The following is a 25,175-nucleotide window of genomic DNA, read 5'->3' as shown; positions in this document are numbered from 1 at the left end:
TTAACCTTCTGGACTGGGCTGGCCGCCTTGACCTTCTAACTGTCCCCTTTCTTTGGTCCAACTCCTTTTTGAACCTTTACAAGACTCTTGTGCACTGCAACTGTGTGACCTTGGAAACAATTTGTTTGATCCTCTTAAAGTGGATCCGGCCTACTGACTCTAAACTCACGGTGTTACTTGCCTTCCTCACTTGTTGTGTTCGTGAAAAAGTGTTGGGATCTGTTCCAATTTATTCTCAGCTTTTCTCTCCCTTTTTTAAACAAATTATTAGAGTGCCATCTACGTTAAGCGCTCACCCCTGTCTGAAAATAAGTGGGGCTTTACTTAAGACTTCTCTAATATTCTTTGAAGGGAGTGTATATCTTTTAGTGACCGTGTTTTTGGATTGCTTACTATTAGTGCCTGTGTGTTTTTCTAGATGTGGTTTTAAATAAATAATTATATCTCTTTTACACCAAGCCTTGGTCAGTGTTTATTTGTTCTATTGTGTTCTTTTGACCTATTGTGAATACTCAGTATACTGCCTAACTCTTCTTGAGGGAAGTCTGACTGCTCAGCCACAGCTACCAGGTGAATCTGTGTGGTACAGACTGCTACCAAGTGGGTTTACTGCCAAACACCTGTAGTCCTAAATCTTTTGCAGTGGTCACAGAGGAAACTGCACAGGTTTCTGCCTAACAGTCACCAAATTCCAGAACGCTCAGTGTCTTTCGGCCTTCATTATTTTAAGGTTGCCTCATGGCATCCTAATTTTCCTTGTGCCATAGGCTCACCTGGGGATGATATCCCTCCAGTGGGCCCTTAGGTCCCAGTGGTCTCAGTTTCCAGGAAAGCTGTCAGATCTACTTTAGATTCCAAACAGGGTCGCACATGATCTTCTGTGGTGGGCCTGCACGGACAGCATTCTTGGCCATAGATAACAGTAGTTACAGATGGCTCACTCACAGGGTTGGGAGACCCTGCCAACAATCTTAACTGTCAGCAGTCGTTGGTCTCCATCAGATTCCAAACAGCACATCAATCTTTTGGAGCTGACGGCCATCAGACTAGCACTGAAGTCCTTTTTACCCTCTGTATGGGGAAATAACGTCCTGATAATAACGGATAACACAGTGACCATGTACTACCTCAACAAGAGAGGGGGTGCAGGGTCACTACCACTGTGCAGAGAGGCTATGCAGCTCTGGTTCTGGGCTATTCAAGAAAGAATCTCCTTCTTAGCAGTTCACATAGCTGGAGAGGAGAGCACAGCGGTGGAAACCCTGAACAGGCAGAGCACAGTCTCCCACGAGTGGAAACTAGCTCAGGAGGTCCTTCAGGAGATCTTTGCCCTTTGGGGAACCCCTCAGGTAGATCTGTTTCACGTCCAGTGTCAACCAGAAGTGCGAGCTGCTCTGCTCCAGGGAATTTCCTCCAAGAGGAGCTCTAGGGGATGCGTTTGTAGTGGACTGGGAGTTTCCACTCCTGTACGCATTTCCTCCAGTCCCTGTCATTCCTCAAGTCATCAAGAGGTGGAAAAAGTTCAGGAAATCCATGATTCTAATTGCTCCGGATTGGGTCAGGAGTACATGGTACTCAGACCTTCTGGACATGTCCATCTGCCCTCCAATTCATTTTCCACAAAGCGAGTACCTTCTGTCGCGAGAGGAGGGTCGGGTTCTCTATCCAGAGGTTAAGACACTCAACCTTCAGGCATGGTTTCTGAGAGGTTGAGATACAAGGATTGGGACATCCTTGAAGACTTAATGGAGATTTTACTTTTGGCCAGAAGGCCAGCAACAAAGTCTCTGTATCGCTGCCGTTGGAACAAGTTTTGCAGCTGGTGCAGGGAGAAGAATGTGGACCCTTTTCAATGCAAAACACCTATGGTGTTGTCATTCCTCCTGTATCTAGCTACTCTGGGGCTCCAGATTGGTACTGTCAAGGCGTACGTGGCGGCGCTTTCGATTTCTAAGTGAACGTCTGAAGAAACGTCATACTTTAAGATGCTGCTGATTATTCAACTTTTAAAGGGACTCAGAAATGTGTTCCCTCCAGTCCCATTTCTGGTCCCCTTTTGGGGTTTAAATCTAGTTTTAAAGTTCCTCATGTGTGCTCCATTTGAGCTTCTTCACTCTTGTCCGTTGAGGCTTCTGACACTGAAAACAATCCTATTATCCGCTTTAACATCCCCCTCTATACCATAGTAAGGAGGAAGAAAGACTGCACAGACTAGACCCTAAAACGGCTATGAGCTTCTACATCTCACATCTTGCTAAACTAAGGTAGGATGACCAACATTTTGTCTGTTACACCAGACATAAATTGGGTCTGGCAGCTACTAAGTAGGCGTTATCCAGGTGGATAATTCTGTGTATCACAGAATGTTATAGACTAGCAGGGAAGGAAGCCCCGGGAAGGTTTATGGGCCCACTGCACAAGCATAGCTAATTGTTCTTCTGCTTAAAAAAAGGGGTGCCGATTCAGGACATCTCTGCAGCAGCAACTTGTTCTTCTGTTCATACCTTCACAAAGTACTATTTCCTAGACTCTGCTTCAGACGAGGAGGTGGGATTTGGAAAGGCTGCCGTACACTCCATTCATGACTAATGCTGAAATGTATTATTCTTTACCAAATATTCGTACTCCCTCCTCCAATTTCATACTGTTTAATGAGTCTGTCTAAACATGAGGAATACGTGGGAGGACACAATCCAATCAAAGAACAAGTTACTTACCCCTGGTAACATTCCTTCAACTGGCTGTTCCTCCCACGTATTCCTCATCGCCCCTCCCAGCCTAAGCCGCAGTAGAATTTACGTGTTTTACACCTTGCGTTCCTTGAACGTCTGATCTTATTTTATTACACTAATGCCGATTATCCTGTGGGAAGAAGGCAACAAACTTAACTGAAGTAAAGGGCGCGTTGCATGCTTTTTATACTGTCTATGACATCAACCTCGTAGGGAGATAGAGGCCTTTGAGGGACATCAAGTTGACGATGACAACACACAGCGCCCTCTGCTGTAGAAATGTTTCCAAAGTAGCTGACACTGGAACAGAGCTAGCTAAAGATGAGGACTACGTGGGAGGAAAATTCAGTCAAAATAACATTAACAGGGGTAAGTAATTTGTTCTTCTAGACACTCTGAGTAGAGGAGTTCCCTATTGGAATGTCATATCATGGCCAGGACAGGTAGATGCGCATAACTTGTCCACTATTGCAATATGCCAGGCAACGTCAGGTTCTACATTTCTTTTGTTCAGCATGCTCAAGAGAAGTTTTGTGGCGTCATCTGCCTGGGCAACTGAAGTGTTCACTTGGAGTTTGCATGGTGTTTTGAATATACCCATACAAACCACCCCCTCTATGGTTTGTCAGAAGCTTAACTCCTGGGGAAATGTGCACTTTATTAATGACACTTGGGTTAGGGAATATTATATAATACCATACACCCATGCATTTTTTTTTACCCTCAAGTCATGAATTGACACTGTACTCTTTACGTGACTGCTGGAGTTGACTTGTATGTTGTATGGTGCAAGTGTATTCTTGTGAGAACAGCACTTAATGCAAACTCTCTGTTTCACCTGTTGCAACATTCCACAGCTTATCAAATGGAACCATGATCACTAAGCGCACAACTTAGATGTTGTAGGTTTATATATAATCCACCTATTCAATCACAATTGAAATTCATACCAAGGCCAAGCATCAATTTGAAGCCTTTCCAATTTCCAAAACTGACCCTATATTTCACACATTCGCAGAACATTTGAATAGAAATGTGTATCAATAAAGATTGCCAACGCTATCAGCTAAGGAAAGTCTTCATTCTATTAAAGACAAGGAGGCGAGCATTATGCTTTACTTTCTTTTAATTCTGCCATACCAGCACTTCAACTTAACTTTAACTTTTTTTTTTGATATTCCATCAGAAAAAACAAAAGAATCAAATAAAGTTACAAGATTCATTTCCTTGAACAACTTGAAATGAGTTCCAGAACTACAACTCCCATCCCCCTGAGGCCTTCTGTAGTCCTGACCTCTGTCCTTGCACCAATCAGTGTCCACCTCGGGGTATAATAAACTCTCTCACCCCTAGGTCCTTTCCTCTTTCTTTTGCCATGATCACTCAATCCCATAAGCATCCAGAACGTGACCAAACTACTCCATCAACTGTGCTTTGATCCGGAATCGGCTTAACCGCACGGCCCAATGGGGACAACTTGCCAACGAATCACTGACGCACTTCCCAACTTGCTCATGACGTCTTCTGCTCGTATCCTGTGAGGACAGAGAACATCACGTGAGGGTGGGAAACAAATATCAATACTAGAAATGCATCACAATTATTAGTTAATTCTAGCAGTAATGGGGAGGATATAATGCTCGCCTCCTTGTCTTTAATAGAATGAAGACTTTCCTTAGCTGATAGCATTGGCAATCTTTATTCTATGACAAGACAGGAGGCTCGCATTATGCTTGTTCAAAGCCTGTCAAGACTCTGCTTGGTATATCAGAAATCGGTTTGAAATAAAAGGTCTTAAAGGTGGTTTCAGAAGACCAATCTGCAGACTTCATAATATCTAGCAATGAGAAGCCCGTCACAAAAGCTCTAGATGCCATTGCCCCTCTAGTGGAATGGGCCCAAAACAAGGATAAATCTATACCTGCCCATTGCATGACTTCCCTCACCCATCTCGCAATGGTTGCTGTCGCTACTGCATGATGAGGCTTCCTACGCACTATAAGTAACTGGGTCACACTGCACGGTCTAAACTGCGCTGTCGCTGCTTCATAATCTTTTATACACTGTGCGACGCATAACTTCTTATTCTCAGTAAAATATGGGTAGGAAATTACTCTGGAATCTGTTTTAGTCCTTTTAGCGATATTAAACGCCACTCCCTCCGGATAGAATATTTTCCTATCAATCTCCAACGCTTTCACGTCTGAGACTCTCCGACATGCTATCAAGCATAAAAGCATTGCTAATTTGCCCGACAACTGGGAACGGGACAGGACGTCATTCTCTGGCCACCTGAGAAACAATTGGAAGACGTCCCTGACGTCCCATAAAACTGCGTATTTTGGCTCTAGCGGCCTCCTCAATTTCATACCTTTGAGGAGACGCAGTACTGCCGGGTGCTCACCTACTGGCTTTCCTTCTACTGTGCTGTGTCCTGCCGAAATGGCGGATCTGTAGACTCCAATAGACCTATAGGCGCCCCCTCCTGAAATTTCGAAGCTAAAAAATGTAGGATGTTCACTAGAGGCGCTGAAATGGGATCCAAACTGTGGTCTGTACACCATTTCGCCCAACTGTTCCAAGCTGTGTTATAGCTCCTGACGGTGGAAGGTGCCCAGGAATCTCGGATACAATCTGCAGCGAGTTCTGAAATTCCTGGCAAGTTCCATTTCCTCCTGAAACCCTGCAGGCAATCAGCTGCAGGCAGCCTGCTTCTATCAGCGGGTGGGTCCTGCCGGACGGGTCGAGTAGAAGGTCCGGGGCGTTCAGAACTATCCTCTGAAAATCCGTAGAAAGTTCCATTGCTACTGGAAACCAAGCCTGCGTCCTCCAACAGGGTAATACTATCACCACCTCTGCCCTGTCCCTGCGGACTTTCGCCAGCGCTCTCGCGATCATTGCAAATGGCGGGAAGGCATAGTGCACTGCTCCGTGCCACGGGTGCAGGAAGGCATCTGTACCCACTGCTCCCGGGTCTATCCTCCAACTGAAGAACTTCTGCATCTGCGCATTCAGCCTGGATGCAAATAGATCTATATCTAAGGGTCCCCAAGTTTGCTGGATGCGCTGGAATACTAGAGCATGCAACTTCCAGTCGCTGGAGTTTAAAAGATATCGAAAGTTCCAGTCTGCTATGCAGTTCTGGCTCCCAGGGAGGTATTCTGCGGTCACTGTAACGTTGTTCTGGAGGCAAAAATGCCAGAAGTCTTTTGCGAGTTCTGCTAACATTCTGGATTTTGTTCCACCTAACTTGTTGATGTAGCGGACCGCTGAGATGTTGTCCATCTTGAGCAGGACACAACATCTTACTCTGTCCTTCGTGAAGGCCTGAACTGCGAAGGAGCCTGCTAGAAGCTCGAGGCAGTTTATATGGAGACGTAACTCCTCGTCGGACCATCTCCCTCCTGTCTGAATGTGTTCGCATCTCGCTGCCCAGCCTGACCTGCTTGCGTCTGATTCTATGACCAGTTCCGGGACATCCCCGAAGATCGCTCGACCGTTCCAGGCCTCCATGTTTTCTAGCCACCAATGTAGCTCTGACATGGCTTATTGATCTAAGTCGACTTGTTGATGGTACTGCAAGCCTCCTTGAAGATGTTTGATCTTCAGTCTCTGCAAAGTACAGTAATGCAAAGGACCGGGGAAAATAGCTTGAATGGAAGCTGCTAACAGGCCCACTATCCTGGCTAGATTCCGAAGCGAAATAGAACGTTTCGCTACCACTGCCCTGAGCTCCTTCTTTATGGCTCTCACTTTGTGTTCTGGGAGCTCTAGAATTGCTCTCACCGTGTCCACCGTGAAGCCTAAAAACTCTAACCTCTGCACCGGTGCTAACTGGGACTTTTACAAATTCACCAAAATTCCCAGAGATGATAGAAGCTTGAATATCCACTGAACTTCTCTTGTGAGATTCTCTTTGCTGGATCCCATTACTAGAATATCGTCCAGATAGATAATCACCCGAATGCCTCTTTCCCTGATAGCTGCAGTCACCGGCTTCATCACCTTCGTGAAGGCCCATGGTGCTGAGGCCAGCCCGAACGGCAGGCACGTAAACCGCCAGATCTCCCCTTTCCAGCGGAACTGCAGATATTTCCGAAAGGCTGTTGCTATCGGAATCGCTAGGTAAGCGTCTTTGAGGTCGTTTCGCTAATATTTAATGCGAAACGAGCGTTGGGAGCCGTGCATGCTGGGAAGACTGCGGCGCTGCTGGGTCTCAGCGCTCACCGAATTCGGCGGCACCCGCGAATGAGGGCTCCTGAAGGAAACAGTGCGAAACGCTACCTTGAGGAGAACGGGGTGGCTGCCTAAAGCGAGCGGCTTTGCCCGCGGCTCCGCCCCGCCTCAACTCTGTGTACAGCGGACAAATGCCTACGCGTGCGCGCGCATTGACAACAGCGCTGCATCAGAAATGTAACGCGCAGAAAAATACAATTACAAAGCATATCTATCCCTATCTAGACACCCAGTGGGCGCTTCTACATTCCCATAATATACACACATATAAAACAGTACTCATCTGTAGTATGGCAGCCAAAAGAAAGAGGAAAGGACCTAGGGGTGAGAGAGTTTATACCCCGAGCTGGACACTGATTGGTGCAAGGACAGAGGTCAGGACTACAGAAGGCCTCAGGGGGATGGGAGTTGTAGTTCTGGAACTCATTTCAAGTTGTTCAAGGAAATGAATCTTGTAACTTTGATTCTTTTGTTTTTTCTGATGGAATACCAAAAAAAAAAAAAAAGTTAAAGTGCTGGTATGGCAGAATTAAAAGAAAGTAAAGCATAATGCGAGCCTCCTGTCTTGTCATAGAATGAAGATTCTTATCTTGAAACACACTCCAAAGCGTTTACACAGATTGCATCACTTCCAGCTTCCAGGATACCATCGGAGAGGCTATTCAGGCCTTCACTGACACTTCCCAGTTACCATGCGTAAATTCATTTTTATCTGCTTTCACTGTTTTCGCAACTAGAGCGCTCAAAAAGGACCTGGAAGCTTCAATGCAATTATTAAAACATTGACATTCGTGCCAACCAGTTGGCTGCTTGTAGTAGTCCCTGCAGTTGGAATTTCATTCCTGTGCTGTGCTAAACTTTGAATTATGAGTGACAACTGCAGCCAACAACTTGAAGCTGACTGATTTTCTTTCAGACCTGAATTTTGCCGACGTCTTAGCTTGCTCAGTGCTCTCAATTTGAACAACAGTTTATCTTTTCCCCATTAGAAACACATCTGCAATCAAAGCCACAGCCAGGTGTGTGGGATGTTACTAGGAGTTAGAACTAGCTAGGAACGTGGAGGTCAGAGTCACACACAAAACAGTTGTATCTTGGCAAGATAGACTCTCTAAAACTCAGTCCGACCACAGAATCTGTGGTATCTAGGGACTGTATCCACATGTTTTATTGTCACTTTATTGACAGATTGAACTGAAGTCTGCCATGGGAATGTTCTTGGGAACAAACCATACTCATGAAAAAAAACTAACAATATGCACTGAGGGTCCCAGTGGTACAGTTGCAAGACATTTTGGAATGGATGCCCAATTTACAAAGCCTGAGCTGAACCACTTACGGCTCGGGACGCGGACTGGCACTCATCGCCGACATTTCTCCTCAGTGACTGCTTCACTCGCTATGCCGACTTGAGACGGGAGTTCCAGCTACATTCTGGTGCTGGCCCTGGAGTGATCTACTTGCCCACAGGGTCTACACCGCTTTCATACCTGCCCCTGTGTTTGATTGACGCGCATGCCAGCTTCTGACATGACTTATAGCTTGTTCAAAGCCTTCCAGTTTTGAAACATCGGGTTCCATTTCACCCCCCGCTCTACTGGTCTCGGGCCCCTTCGGAGGAACTTGTTTTACGCTACCACAGTTCCACACTGTACGTGCACATTCTGCACGGGCTCTCTCCTTGGTTACATTGATCATTGGAGCATCCTTTCCACTCCCCCTCTCTTCTGTCCAGAGCGACATCCGCAGGTCCAGATGAAGGTAGCCTTCACTGCCCGCCGAAACGTCTCATTGGACACGTAATTGTTATACGGCCAATTTTTCAAATCAGCAGGAATACAACCACCGACGTTGACCTAGGATTGATCTCTATACAACTCCCACCAGTTGATCCTCCAAGCTACCAGGAGGATCTTACCTTTGGCACTGGTTTGGAATAACGAACACCTTGGTCCCTGAACCATAGGACTTGACACCTGGTTCACTAGCCGTTGCCACAAATACACCAGACTCTGGTGGGTGACGCATTTGGTTGCTTTTCCCTACCACATACAATCAGGACGTGTTGGGGTTTTGTTTTTCTTTTTTCTTCCTTTGTCCCATTTTTTATTGGATAGACTGTTTATTCAGCTACATATTTTGTGGTTGGTTTTTGTTTGAAAATGTTCATTCCTTGCCAACACTTGAGTGTATGTCTTACACTATCTGATGTAATTTATTATGCACACTAATGGTCACTGATTCTTTTGAAAGTGTCATTTCTGTAAATACTCCTTTTTGGAGATCATTTTTACTTGTTAGACAATAACTGCAAAATTAATAAATAGCCACTAAGCTATTACAGCAATTTTCTTTATGTATTTTTTTTTTCTCCAAGGCAGTAACACTGGATGCTTCGGGGTAGCCTGAGATATCAAACTAATCAGATATCCAGAGTATTTGGGTTCTACATTCATTGTTATACAGGCGAATTAGCCTTAAGCCTTCTGTTTGTAAAGAACCACACAGGAAGTAATAGTGTGTGTAAAAATATTTTTGTCGGGATGAGGTCAGTTCCTTGTTCGTATATGAGCTGAACAAAACACAGAATGACCCCTGCTTCCTGCCTTGTTCCAGTAATTTATGGGTTTACCCACAACGGTACACCATCAGATGCTCAAGAGGGGGACATGGCTCACTCGCAGAAATTTCCAAATCAAATTCTGTTTGAATCACCACTCTATTTTTTGGCACACTTCAAGCAACGATTAACACAGTTCAGTGAGCCTGAAATATTAGTGAATCCAAATATATTTAAACCACAATCTGCCTCAAATAATCTTAAATTGTACCTCATTTTACCTCCAGGACCAAGAGTGAGCACTTGAAACATTTACACGCTGGAAGACCTTACCCTACACATCAAGGCAGGCGATAAAGGAACACAAATATTGATGTACCACAAAAGAACCAATTCAAACTTTGGACCGTTTTACATGCACTAATAAGTCCATTGTTCGTGGGCCAAAAAATACAGTACTAATTTGTGCTGGTAATGGACTAATAAATATCCACTTTCATATATTGAAGCAATCACCAGTGGTAGTAATTCATCTAAATGATTCATATAAAATGCTTTTATTCAGTTATGTATTTTTCTTAGCACCGATACATATAAAGAATGTGAAGATGACGGACAACACAGTGGCCATCTACTACCTCAACAATAGAGGTGGTGTAGGATTGCTACCACTGTGCAGAGAGGCAATTCAGCTTTGGTTCTGGGCAAGTCAAGAAGGAATCTACCTATCAGCAGTTCACCTAGCCGGAGAGGAGTATGCGGTTGCGGACGCTCTTAGCAGGCAGTGCACAGTCTCCCATGAGTGGGAACTAGCTCAGGCAGTCCTTCAAGAGATTGTCACCATTTGTCGAACCCCTCAAGTGGATCTGTTTGCAACCAGTGTCAACCGGAAGTGCGAGCTGTTCTGCTCCAGGGAATTTAAGCCCCAGAGGAGCTCTAGAAGACGTGTTCACGGTGGACTGGGAGTTTTCAATTCAGTAACACGATTCCTCCAGTCCCTGTCATTCCTCAAGTGATCAGCAGGTTGAGAAAGTTTGGGAAATCCATAATCCTAATTGCCCTGGATTAGGCCAGGAGAATGTGGTACCCGGACCTTATGGACTTGTCCATCTGCCCTCCAATAAGTCTTCCACAAAGAGGACTTTCTCTCGCGAGAGGAGGGTCAGGTTCTCCATCCAGAGGTCAAGACACGCCACCTTCACGCATGATTTCTGAGAGGTTGCGATACAAGATTGGGGCCTCTTGGACGATGTAATGGAGATTTTGCTTTCAGCCAGAAGGCCGGCAACAAAATCCTTATACCGCTGTAGTTGGGAAAAGTTCAGCAGCTGGTGTTGAGATAAGAATGTGGATCCATTTCAGTGAGACACACCTGCAGTGTTCTCTTTTCTACTTCACTTAGCAAATCTGGGGCTCCAGATCATAAAAATAAAAGGTTATCTAGCAGTGCTTTTGATTTAGTATCGCTCACCAGGGGAAACCTCATACTTTAAAATCCCTTTAATCATTTAGTTTCTTAAATGGCTCCCTAATGTGTTTCCTCCTATTCCCTTTTAGGTCCCTGTTTGGGATTTAAATATTGTATTAAAATTCCTAACATGCATCCCCTTTGAACCCATGCATTCATGTCCATTAAGAAAATTAACACTAAAAACTGTTTTGTTAGTCACAATCACATCTGCTCGCAGGGTGAACGAATTGCAAGTATTGTCTTGTAAACCTGCATATATGGCCTTGCATAATGATAAGGTGATTCTTAAGACCTTTGTTTATGCCAAAAATTGTCTCTGACTTCCATTTGTCCCAAAAGATAGTTTTACCAACCTATATACCCGTCCTCATCCTGGAAAGGAGGAGGAGAGGCTACATAGATTGGACCCTAGGAGGGCTCTCAGTTTTTAAATCTGCCAAATGTCAAAGGTTCGCCAGGTCGACCAAATATTTATCAGATATACAGGTCATATATTGGGTTTTGCAATAACTAAACAAACTCTCTACAGATGTATTATTCTGGCTATCCAAGAATGCTATAGGTTGGCTGATAAAGATCCCCCAGATGGTCTAAAAGCTCACTCAACCATGGCCATGGCAACTTCTTCCGCTTTTCAGAGAGGTGTACCAATTAAAGACATTTGTGCGGCAGTCACTTGGTCTACCATACACACCTTTGTAAAACATTACTCCCTGGACACTTCTACTCAAGAAGAGAACTTTTGGGAAAGCTGTCTTGCACTCTGTCCATGATAACTGCTAAGGACAAATCTAAATTCTTTTCCCACCTTCAAGACTATTACTACTTTGGGAGACTTACATGTGATGAGAAATATGTGGGAGGACACAATCCATTCGAAGAACAAGTTACTTACCCCTGGTAACGTTCTTTCGAGTGGATGTTCCTCCCACGTAGTCCTCATCGCCCCTCTCAACCTTTCCCACTGCAGAATTTATGTGTTTTACACCCTACGCTCTGAGAGTCTTCTAAGGTATAAGGAGGTACAAGTAATTCCTGTAAACATGGAAAAACAGAACTGAAGCCAACGGGCACTGCGCGTGCTACATATACTATGGATGATGTTGACGAACAACGGAGGCCCTTGGGGGACATCAAGTCATCGACGCTACCGCACAACACCGTCTGTCGAGAATCTTCTTTTCCAAAGCAGCTGCAGCCATAAGGATAATGATCATAAGATGAGGAATACGTGGGAGGACATCCAATCGAAAGACGTTACCAGGGCTACGTAACTTGTTCTTCTGAGTGCTTAATGCGCAGTCTGCAAGATATTTAAATGATTTTTCGTGCAATTATTGCTTATGAAACAAATTAGCAAAATGTTTACACTTAAGTGGGAATAAGAGTTTCTAGATGCTACGGTAGGAGACTCATGTTTACCCGTAGGAAAGTAATTTTTGTGCATTTACATGCACACATCCTGGTTCGGTTCAACTGCCTCGAGGGGGAGATATGATGCCTGCCCTTATCACATCACACACAATGATGTCATGAATGAGTCTTCTCAGGTCTATGGGTTGAGACTACTGTGACAAACTATAAATGTGTATGATGTATGCTGTATAAACAACTGCTATCAGAACAATGCACGCCACGTTTATTCAAAGGTCTGTACAATAAATAAATACAATGTATGGCCACACAGCGAGCAGGCACAGACCTTTGCAACATGATTTATAATTTCCTTGCCGTTAGTTTCACCATCTAGACAAATGGAGGCTGTGACAGAAAAGCTTTTTGCTCAGGCCGAGCAAAAAGCTACATTCTGACCTTTCTGCTTTAACTGCCTTTCTTAGAACACACGAAGTAAGAGTAGAAAAGATGAACGTACCCAAACCCTAGCGCCACAAATCCTCATTAGGAACAGAGATCGCACTGTGCCCAACCAGCTTCTGAAATAAAGATTGAAATGTTCCATTTTACGGTGGTGGCTTTAGAGAGCCGACCAACATAGCCGCCTCTCCTTGAGCTCCATCGTACCTAGGGCCAGCCATTTAAATCCAGCTGAAATCCTTAGCCCCGGAGTACCTGTAACCTACTTGGGTGCAAGCACGGGAGGGTTGGAGCTTTTCATTGCTGTTTCCGACGCTGCCCTCAGAACAGGCATGAGGCAGCTAGTGTGTGAAGCTGGCACACACGGACTGGTGCTGATTGAGGATTATGAGGGGTGCAGGCACCGGATTGCCAGAGTCATAGCGGGGAGATCCCCATTGGACACCCCCACCTCCTGTAGCCAGTATAACACACACACATGCTGAAATAACCACCGACAACTTTTGTAAGGTTCTTTGGAATATAGAAGGTCACAGGTTTATTTGGAGCAAACAATAAACTTGGGACGGTCCCAGCCACATTTTACATACAGTCAGTTACTACCAGGAGAATACTGGTTACTACCAGTAGGACACTGTCCCTTATATGCCACGGCACAAGCTGACAACGCTTCTGGTTACTACCAGGAGAACACTGGTTACTACCAGTAGGACACTGTCCCATATATTCCACTGGCACAAGCTGACAACGCTTCTGGTTACTACCAGGAGAACACCGGTTACTACCAGTAGGACACTTAGGGGCACTGATAAGGAGGTTGCTGGCCTAGAGCCCTAAGGGAAGTCAGTGCCCGTCGAAGGATTTGGCTCGAGCCCAGCCAACCTGAGCCGCTGCCGCCGAAGCTGCAGCGTGAACGTCCCTCATTGGCTAGGACCGCCCCGATACTCCGCCTGTAACAAAAAGAAGAAAATTAGGAACAATTCACACAACACAATTATCTTATCACTTTACATAGTTTATCATGATTTCTACCTGAATACTTGGGTGATACGAACGCCTCACCCTGATCCTACCAACCATTTACTTTAAGAAGATCTGCACCGCTTTATGCCAAACTCCCATGTCCTCTGACCTTTTATCATAGCGCACCCTGACTTTTACTCATATCTGGTGTGGGTGGGTATCATCACACGGCGGGAGCTGCTGGGCTAAGAGACTGATTGCCCGCAGCTCCCGCCCTTCTAAGCGTCACCAGCGAAACCCGACCATAAGCCCGGTCCCTGAGGACGCCTCCTCCGCCTAGAAGGAGGAAGAGTAGAGGGTAGACCAACCCCGGAAGGGGGTGGCCAGAGGAGACAGCCTGCTATGTTGCTGTCCCTCTAGCGCCCCCTACCGGGGCCGGTCAGCCTCTTAGCGGGGAGATCCCCATTGGACACCCCCACCTCCTGTAGCCAGTATAACACACACACATGCTGAAATAACCACCGACAACTTTTGTAAGGTTCTTTGGAATATAGAAGGTCACAGGTTTATTTGGAGCAAACAATAAACTTGGGACGGTCCCAGCCACATCTTACATACAGTCAGTTACTACCAGGAGAATACTGGTTACTACCATAGGACACTGTCCCATATATGCCACGGCACAAGCTGACAACGCTTCTGGTTACTACCAGGAGAACACTGGTTACTACCAGTAGGACACTGTCCCATATATGCCACTGGCACAAGCTGACAACGCTTCTGGTTACTACCAGGAGAACACCGGTTACTACCAGTAGAACACTTAGGGGCACTGATAAGGAGGTTGCTGGCCTAGAGCCCTAAGGGAAGTCAGTGCCCGTCGAAGGATTTGGCTCGAGCCTGGCCAACCTGAGCCGCTGCCGCCGAAGCTGCAGCGTGAACGTCCCTCATTGGCTAGGACCGCCCCGATACTCCACCACGCTTTGGGGGTGGCTTTCGCTGCCCACAATGCCCCCATATCTTTGCTCCTTTTGTCCTAACTGTGCCCTACCACCTTTACTCACACCTTAAACCTTTCATCTAATTCATCCCAACTTCCATGTCAACCAGTCCCGAGACTGCTGTATCCTAAAGCTGTACCATCATTACCCCTAGGTGACACTTGGAGATCAGTCCAGGCCGCAGAAGTGCCTGGCTGCCTGCGGGTTGCACATGCTCTTACTTTGAGTCCAAAGATCACTTTGTTGTGAATCCCCCCATACTATGGGAGGGGGGCCTCTAACTGGGGCAGTAATGGGCCCCACCCATTGACCTGATTTCACTCAGTCACCTCTGGAGATCCGTGCTGGCACGATAGGTGCCCCATAACACTTGCCGGTGGGCCAGGACTAACTAGTCATTGGTACCCGGTGGCCCAAGCCTACATCGTCACTGGTATCGCTGAAGACCAATGTGGCCCACCAGACCCTGGCACAGTGTCCAGGTCTGTTAGTCCCAAAGCTCAAATGGCACCTCTGTAATTTCCATTATTAGTACACCTGCGGCATCCTCCGGCCTTACCGATTGCAAGTGACATGTACCATCGCTAGAAGTCTTACCACTGCCTTTCCCAATGGGGCAGTTATGGGACGTTCCTGGCCATGCCCTTTTACTTGCACAGAAGCTACCCTTTCACTTATCCCATGGCTTATTCCATTGTCCAGTTTTCAGATATAAATGTACATTGTGGGAAGTCCCCAGCTTACCGAACCTTACCAGGTCCCAGTGCGGTGAAAATGGCCAGACCCTTAACTTGCACATAAACCAGAGTTTAAAATTGTCAGGGAACGCAAGCCACCATCAATTCTTACCATGGCATGTCCCTTGTGGGAGTGTCCCACTGCTTACCAAGCCGCCCGTATCATTGTGTGGCGCTCCTGGCCATCTTGCAGGGGCCAGACAGATGTGGTCCTTGACCTCCTCGATTATCTCGAATATCTGTGATAATAAATACTCAAGTTGTTAAACACACATTTAATATGCAGCTCGGTGTCCCCAGCTAGCAACATTGAGGAGAAAAGGACCCCTCGTACATTCAACATCAGGATTCTATGGGCAGAGCCGCCATGCTATGCCTATGTTGGAATGCCGGTCCAGTCAGCATTCGCAACTGGTCGATCGACTCAACTGAATCTCTGGCCTAGTGACTTAATTAAGTCCGACCATTACCATTTAGCCCGGTATTGGAGCCAGCTGCTTACTGATGCCAACTATCTGCCTGGCTTAACCTGAGGACACTACATTTCCACCCTCCCCTCATACATGAAGGTCAAATGTTACAACAACCTACCTTACATGCTGTGGCTCAGCGATCCCCCCCAACACTATAGTTGAAAAAACCAACGTCGAGGAGAGAGGACCCATCTCCAAGTCCCTTAACCCCAGGTTGCAATGGGCAGGGCCTACATACTATATACACCTATGTACAAATGCCTGTCGCTCGACTCAGCTGAATACTCTGGTCTAGTGATTTCATTAAGTCTAGCCATTACAATTTCCCTGATATTGGAGCGAGCTCCTAAATGATACCATTCTGCCTGGCATTACTTGAAGACACTGAAATGAGATATAGCACGCCAGTGCACCGGGCTGCATGATTTAAAGCAGTGCAGAATTCACCACTGTTTACAGTGACCAAAAGACCCATGGCATAGGTAATTCAAGATAATGCACTGGGTACCGTATTTACCATTCACTCCCAATTAGATGCTACACAATGTATACAGTGGCGCACTGTACAAGTGTGTCCTTTTGGTATCGATAAACCCCCGTATAATTTTCAAATCGTCAATTTGTTCGCCAAAGTAGTGTGTTAATTACGGTATGCAACCCCCTTTATGAGCCCATAACGCCATCCTTGTTTAATCCCAACAGCTGGCCAGTCAGGCGACCGGCCTGCCTAAAGTTATTGCTCAGCCATAATACCTTGACGCTCAGCGGCCAGCCAAAGTCACCAAAGTAAAATTGTAAGCCCGTAGCAAGGCAGCCACACACCCCTACCCTCAATTCTATGACATACGGGGGCGGTTTTTAGTTCCTGAAACGTATTTTAGCCTTTTAGGCCTGAAACAGTATTAGCCACAAAAAGTTCTCTGATCTTCAACCTTGAACATATGTTGCATGGCGGCAGCAACGAGATCCATCCGTCCAATCTTACATTTCAAGATCAACTTCCATTTTGTTTGAAAGCCGAGGCTCTGGCCAAAAGTAAAAGTGAAGGAAGAAAAGATAAGCTAGCTTGCCCCACCATTGCCCATGTGGGGAGAAGGCACTACTTGGAGCAGTGTGAAACAAAGCAAGAGCACACCTTGGAGATCGCCCAGGCCGTAAACAAGCCACATCCCGCTACAGTAGTGATGAGACTACCACTTGTATCGTTCAGGACCTTAAAAACACGCCCATGGCAGACCCAGAAAGAGACACAATGTCACTTGCTGTGTGGCTCAACCACACAAAGAAACCCATATACCTTAATTGCGCGCTGCACTTTAATAGCCTTGTCATTAGTGGGAGCCTGTTCAACCCGGGTCACAAACCATCGAGCATGTGATGCCCCGTAAATACAACCATTCTGGAAATATTGTATCATAGTCAAAGAAAATTGTGCTGCGCCGAGGACATGAACGACCTATCATAATTCACAGTACATGCCGAATTGAAACCTGCGGCACACGCTCAAACCACTCGGGCTAAAGAGCAGGCGCTGCTGAGATCGAACTCAGGATCTCCTGTTTATTAGGCAGGCGCTTTAGCCAACTAAGCAACCGCACTGCATCATAGTTCAAAACAAGAACACCTGTTCTGAACACAAAGCATCAAAATATGCACAGAAACGCACGGCACAGAAACCATGAACAACATGCTGGAATGGGCAATGTTTTCTTAAAATTGGTGCCTGTATTGAACAATAAAGAAGAACGTGAGTAGCAAGGGCCACTAAGCGAGCCCTGTGCCAAAAAGACAATTTAACCATACAGGTGTAATTCCCCCCAACACAAGCTGTGGCCACGCACCTTCTTCCCGGCTGAGGCCCCACAAGCCGCGTGTACGAGGGGGAAGGAACCCATTGACCACCACACCTACCTTCCCCACAAGCTACCACCCACTCCTCACACGGGAAAACATGCGACCAAGGGAAATAAACTGTGGGATGCCCACAAGTTTGTTAAATCACGGACCTGACATTGCACTCCCTGCGTTTTGGGACGATGTGCCTGTAATGAGCAGCTAGGACACCTTCTTCTGGAACTCAGTAACTTCACATTGGAACTCGGTGTCTCTAGTCGATGCAGCATGGGGGCATGAAATCAACCATTCACCCTTACGGCGTGGTTGAAATATACCGATGCATGGTGCTTGTCCCCTTGCCCAATTCTAAAATTGTTTTCCAAACAAAAGAGTGGCGTGCCGTCATGCTAAAGTACCTGAAGTCAGAACGTTGCTAGAGGCCCCTTATTGTACCTCATCAAGCACTTTCTACCAGCCAAACGTGTGCCCATGCAAAAACACAAAACTATAACACCATTCAGTACGTGTAATAATCTTCTAACCCAAATCCCAAACACGACAAAGCACGTTAACATCAGCATCCCAATAAATCTTTTCAAACTTTGCAGGCTTGAACCCCCACCTTTAAGTAGCCGCCCTACGGTGATACCAGTTCGAGCCACACCGATGATGAAGCACTACAATGTGAACGGGCAATCTACGGGCAGACACGGTATCTATGCCCACCTGATAGAAAGTATTCCATTGCATTGTTGGAAAGGGGGTGGTGGGCATAATTGGCAATTGCGCAGCATAGTCAACATTTCGCAAATTAATCGCGACCAGACTAATGAGAGGAGGCACAACATGACAAACCCTAATCCAGTAAAGCTTCCTTATCAAAACATGCCACCTCTCCTTACGGAATGCAGCATAATATCAAACAGTTCCTTACTGCGAAAGTAACACAACCATTCCCCTTGTGGCACCGCACCAGCAAACCCCAGGAATGTATGCCGTGCGTTAAAATGGAACATGCTGGTTCACCGAGTTCACCAGCAGCTGTGGGACCGGGACGGCAAGCAGCTAACCTAGCGAGTTGAAAGCATAACTTGCTGGGCGCTCTAGGCCCACAATCCTGAAGTTTAAACAAAAACTACATATCCCAGAATGCAAAGCGTGCCTGCATATTAACGTAAGTAACAGCCTTCTGAGGCACAACGCATACATTACAGTCATCAAAGAAGGCCCCACGCGGTACAGCCCCCAGCCGAGGCACCAAAATGGTTCGTCACACAACCCCCCTCTCCCCCGACAACAGTCGGAGGCACACGATACACAGTATACGTTTTTAATGTGCGAGGGTGCGGAACATTTCGCGGGTGCGCACAGTTCTACATATTGCCAATGAAAGATCAATTGGAGACGTGCAATAGTGTGCGAGGAACCTTGTGTAGTGCTTACTTACTACTAAGACACTGAGTCACTACGGGCGCTTTGGTTAGTAGTTTACCGATTCGTGCTAGTCGGCCCCACTTGATGCCTAATGTCTGCCGGATACCGTTCGCACGCTGGTTGTAGAGTTTAACTTTTGCTACTTTCTAGCGGCTCATATTTAAGAGGAAACCGTAATGTTTTCCCAGTAGGAGCCACACCGATTGATGCAGGCAACAATAGGGTAAATGCGGTAGAACATAATCATGACTAACAGAAAGCATTCCCCTTCATTACACTTTTAAATTGTAACCTAAACAAAAGTTTTCGCGCTCTGCCGCCATAAAAACATTGCAAGCCTAAATGCCCCAGATGCTGTTTCGGCACGGCGGCCGTAGCGTGTTCATGAGCAACCATTAAATGAACGCGAACGCATCGTGCCACAAAAATTGCCAGCATGTACCTCACTGTGCGGTCTGCCGCGGGAGCAACGTTGCAAGCCTGAAAGTCCCATCCTCCATTTTTGCACGGCGCCCACCAAAATTATCTGACATTGCCCAACGAGTAACCGCGCAAGCAAAGATCCTCGGCCATTTCCTCGTGGCTCAGCGGCCCTCCAACACATTCATTGCACGCAATACAACACCAATGTACCACTGAAAACTTTCACATGCTCTGCCAAAAGCAGACTTTGTGAGCCTGAGGCCCCGAGATACTCTTACGGCCGGGACCGTAGCGCGTTCCTGATTTCAACATTAAATCACGCATGCATACATCCGATTGCAGTCCTGTAAAATCTTAAACTGTATACCGCAAGGGAAACGTTGGAAGCCTCAGCAACTTCCTTGGCACAGCGGCCACAAAGCTTAAGTGCTTCTGCCCACCAGTAAACGTGCATGCAAAAAACTCTTGGACCGTTTTCCCCTGCCACCGGAAGCTCGTGACGCGTGGTGCGTCGACCAAGACAAATATACTAAACCGTGGAAGCAACCTTCTATCATGAAATACAGATCAAACAAATAGGCCCCAGAATATGCGAAACGCGCCACCATTACTGGCATGGTCGGTAGTACTCAATCAAGGATAACATACTCCGGGCCCGCTCGAGCTAGCACGGAGGCCAGCGAGCAGGCCCCCCCAATCTTCAGGCGCCGAAGCGCCCCTGATACTCACCAATGTATCATCACACGGCGGGAGCTGCTGGGCTAAGAGACTGATTGCCCGCAGCTCCCGCCCTTATAAGCGTCACCAGCGAAACCCGACCGGAAGCCCGGTCCCTGGGGACGCCTCCTCCGCCTAGAAGGAGGAAGAGTAGAGGGTAGACCAACCCCCGGAAGGGGGTGGCCAGAGGGGACAGCCCGCTATGTAGGCTGTCCCTCTAGCGCCCCCTACGGGGGCCGGTCAGCCTCTGATAGTTGGCGCTTACGTGACAAGGCTCTGCAGAGCCATAGCCATAGTTTGTACCGCAGGGTGCCCGCTTGTTAATCTGTGAGAGGAACCGAAAGAAGAGACTGGGGAGCTGAGCGGATTCCATGCAAGCAGTGCTGGCCAAGTGCAGCGGAATTGGGCACCAATGGAGCTCGCGGGCACATGAGAATAATCCGGGGGGCCAGGGCAAGGGAGAAGTTACAACATGCAAGGGTGCATCAGGCAGCCCTTTCAGTAAGAAATGAGGCAGCCTGGAGCTGCTTCCCCTGCCACACCACCCCTCCCAAACACTTACCACACCACAGGGGGTTAGCAACAATGGAGGAGCTGCCAGGTACAAGCTGTAAGGCAGGAAGGTAGGACAAAGGCCACACCTACTTGTGAATGGCCATCAGAGCCAGCCGGACAGAGGGGCAGGAAGCCCCTGGAAGCAGACATGCCTGCAGGCATGGAAAAGCAACTATAAGGAGAGAACTGGAAGAATGAAACCGGTTCTCTTTGGTACTCCGGAAGGAGCACCATCTGTCATTTGCATATGTAGAAGACTTTCTTCTTTACATTGACCTGCTTATGCCGTGAGCTTTGTCTTTCTCCAGTCAACACTTTACGTTTCTGGCACTTTGTGTGCGGGCTCGCCGGGAGCTTTCATTTTACGCCAGTTTCAAAAGCAGCAGAGTGAAGGAGTGCTGTAAGTTTACCTCGGCACTGATGCCTACATCAGCGAAAGAAGCTAAAGAGAAGGTTTTTCAGCAAGGCTAAGAAGGGGGGCTGGGAGCTTCACCCTGCTCCATGTGCCTGCATCAGCAAAAGAAACTAAGGAAAAGGTTTCAGCGAAGCCAAGAAAGGGGGCCGTGAGCTTCACCCTGCTCCAGTGCCTACATTAGCAAAAGAGAAGGTTTCTATTTCAGTGTCGCTGGAGCTAAGCTCGCGCACACTTTCACTTACCGGAGTCGAGCAGATGGGATCCGCTTCAGAGAGAAGCTGTGAAGTCCTCGGAGCACTTCGGGACGAGGAGACTGCAGTTTGCAGGAGGTTTTCATCTGGCGGTCAACAAAGCAGAAGCGCTATGAGCCCAGCCGAGGTTGCTAGGGAACCGCCCCAGCTGACTGAGCAGCCGCCGGAAAACATAATCAAGTCAGTTTTAGATAAGACTGATGTTTGTGGTCACACGAGATCAACGGGGCGTGTCTTGTATAAACCTCAAGTATGCGTTGAAGTGAAAAAACCTACGTACAGACTAGCCATGGAGGCCCAAATTAAACCGGGGCTTAAAAAGGTTTACCCAATTTAGAAGGAAATTATTAAAGGAAGTCACGTGGACAATGCTGGGGAATGGCGAGCCAAGCCACAGAAAGCAATTGAGAGGGAAACTATTGAAGCAAAATAAAATAGAATTGCTAAAGACGAAAAGAACAGCGGAATGGCGAATTTAACTAAGAAGAGCAGCACAACAGGAAAAGCACCAACTGCAGCAGAAAGAGGAAGCAAGCTAGTGGGATGGGCGACAGCTGCAGCAGCAGAGAAAATATATGGCTGGACCTGGGTGCACAAGAGGGTGGGGGATGACTCGGATGAGGAGGAGGACAACGTGCAGCTGGTCATAAGTGAGCCACCAAAGAAAAAGACAAAAAAAGGAGAGAAACCAACCCCAGCAGAAGAGGCAGACACAGAAAGGCTGGAAAAGAACAAGAAAGGTAAAAATTAAACTTATATGACTGCATTTGTGGAAAGTTTTGCAAGTAAATACATGGCACAACAAGAAGTCATTGTAAATGCTAAATTTTACAAACTTGAAAAAATGATGACAGAGCTAGTGGAGAAACAGGGATGTGACATAGGGCAGCCAGAGCAGAACAGGTCACCCATGATTGGGCATCTGCAAGCATAAGTGGGGACCACACTGACACCGGAAGCAACACGAATGGTGGACCAGCCATAAATGGGAACATTCCGACAGCACCCACAGTAATAAACACAGACAATACAAACAGGTACCACTAATCGCGAGACTGCCAACAAGATGCTCTGGACAGGAGCCCAGGGATCACCTAATCATTAATTCCAACTATAATTAAAGAAATAGAGAAGGAAATGCAGAACAGGTTTAAAAGATCATTAGCCGAGGGCGTGGCTAGGCAGCACGCCATGCGGCTGTGCTTCCCTTGAGCTCCTCTTCAAGGTGCCGAAGCAACACAACTTTAACGCCTTAAGATGGAAAATTCCGGCCTGATTTCACCCATCTGATGCAGCGGCAAAATTTGGGAACAGAACCGCATCCCACGAAGCTCGTTATTCGCTTATGGAACACGAACTCTGGCGGCAACAGGAAGAAAATGGCGGTGCGCGCCATCCGAGGCGAGCCCTGAGCGAAGGAGCCGCGGACTCTGTCACCCGTACACCGGAGCGCTCCCATCCCGAGCACTTGGGGACACAACGCAGCCAAGGCTTCGCACTGCCCCCGCCGAGATCCTCATGAAAACGCAGCAGCCTGACGGGACCAGGGGAGCCCTCTGGCGGAGGAACTAGCAGAAGGGGAGGGGCAGCATCGCGGATGGGGACCGCTTGCTGGCCTACCTGGAAGCCGGGCGGTCCTCCTAGTGAAGTGGCCAGGACTGGAGCTCCAAGACTCCGGGGCCTCAGGCGAGCCAGAGCGGGTTAGAGATACGGGTCTCCCGGGCTCTGTGGCATGGCGCTGCCCTTGGGGACCCGCTCGGGGTGGCGCACATAACAACCCTTGTTCCATGAGGAACCGGCGGATCAGCCCGCCTACTGAAACGGCGAAAACACTGAGGAATAGAGCTGCGGAGCCTCGGGGGTACCGGACCAAGTGGTGGGTCTGCTCTGCTGGGGTCCGCTGCACGGTCCTGCCCATGGGGGCCCGCTCGGAGCGGCGCATAATAAGCAGTGAGCCCTGAAGAACGCCTGCCCTGATGAGGGCACAGGGACACCTGAATCCTTGCCCCCAGGGCCAGAGCCTGACAGAGTGGTGCTGGGGGACCATGAGAGAGAGGTCCCGACCCCCACTTCATGCCTAATACCCACGAGCTGTAAATCTACCGGGAGCTGAATTACTGAACTCTGGTGAGTGCAACATCGCCTCGGGGAGGGAAGTCGAGACCCCATCTTCCATTGAACGAACTATATTGACACTGCAACACTCCGAGGGAACTCCGAAACCTCCCAGCGGCCCAAAATAAAACTCCTGCAGAACGTGGAGAGAGACCTTTTGCCCTATCTGCTTACTCTACACCAAAACACCAGAAGCTGGTCCTGCGCTCTGGCGTCCCATGCTCCCCCAGCTGCATTGGGGTTAGGGGTAAAGGATCTCAGCAACCACCCCAAGGGATGCCCAAAACAGGGGTAAAAAAGAAGGGACACGACTTACAGGCCTACCTGGCGCCACAACCTGTGGACCCACTCCCCACACGCATGGTTACGGCCGAGATTCACCCAGTCCCACCTTCAAGCCTGCCCCAAAGCATGGCAATGTCCAAGGAGGAATTGGAGCGAATGCTCAGATCCTTCAAACAAGACATTACCCAAGAGATTAAAGAAGAGATCAAGACCTCAAAGACTCTTTGGCCCAGTCCCTTGCAGACCTTACTTCCCACCTCAGAGGGATAGAATCCAGGGTCAATGACCTGGAAAACACAGGATGTGAACAATCCCATAACAATGAGGCCCTAGCAGAAAGGGTGAAGATCATTGAGGAACAGTTAGAAGACATATGGGCAAAGCAGGCTGACCTGGAAAACAGGTTGAGACGGAATAATGTACGCCTTCGAGGGGTTCCCCGTCAGATCCCCGATCAAGGTCTAACCGAATATGTGGAGACACAGATCCCTTCTTGACCTCTTGCCAAAAGAAGAACTACAACTAGATAGAACCCACTTCTGCCCAACTTAAAAGGAACATGGTACCAGATGTGCTCACTCGAGTACACTTTTTTCTCCAGAAAGAAGCGATTATGGCGGCAGCCAGGAATTCGAATTCTATACAATTTCAAGGCACGAATGTTCAACTTTTCAAGAACTTGGCCCCCTACACTTTAGCATGCAGACGGCGCCTACAGAAGGTAACCTCCTGGCTGAGAACCCAGAAAGTCTGCTATCGCTGGTGATTCCCCTGTAAGATGATCTTTGACTTCCAAAACCAACACTACACAATTTCCTCTGAAGAAGAAGCGAGATCCTTGATGTCGAAGGCGCCGGATAATGGCGAGCTGAATCCATATGCTCAGAATATAGAGGGGCCTACTTCACACCCCCTGCCAAAAACCGGACGGCGACACCAATCCGTGACGAATTCGCGTCAGGGACTTGGCCTAGAGAAAACAACCACTATCCCTGAGGAGACGGCTGCCCTGGAACCGGGAGAGCAGGAAGACAGGGCTGTCACCTGACCTAACCGCAATTAATTTAAAGTCCTGTTCTGGGAGGACACAGTCACCCCGGGGATCTCTACCACTGATGCCTCTTGGTCAAAATAGATCCCATGTGGCCAACTGAGG

At 47.6% G+C, this 25,175-nt stretch overlaps 1 protein-coding gene and 1 long non-coding RNA gene across 2 annotated transcripts in view; one reads left to right on the top strand and one right to left on the bottom strand.

Annotated features, from left to right (window-relative positions):
• The window catches only part of LOC138467595 (potassium/sodium hyperpolarization-activated cyclic nucleotide-gated channel 4-like), a 2,558,748-nt gene that overhangs the window by 600,388 nt on the left and 1,933,185 nt on the right, over window positions 1-25,175 (top strand). The gene's annotated exons all lie outside the window — the stretch shown is intronic.
• On the bottom strand, window positions 13,332-21,831 carry LOC138468493 (uncharacterized). Its single transcript, XR_011268279.1, has 3 exons — window positions 21,611-21,831; window positions 15,628-15,754; window positions 13,332-13,764 (listed from the first exon to the last, which is right to left on the bottom strand). It is a non-coding gene; the product is annotated as an uncharacterized lncRNA (long non-coding RNA).

Source organism: Ambystoma mexicanum, chromosome 4q, assembly GCF_040938575.1.
Source record: "Ambystoma mexicanum isolate Mex_15411 chromosome 4q, UKY_AmexF1_1, whole genome shotgun sequence".
NCBI classification, from domain to species: Eukaryota; Metazoa; Chordata; class Amphibia; order Caudata; family Ambystomatidae; genus Ambystoma; species Ambystoma mexicanum.
This window is presented reverse-complemented; position numbering and strand designations above follow the sequence as displayed.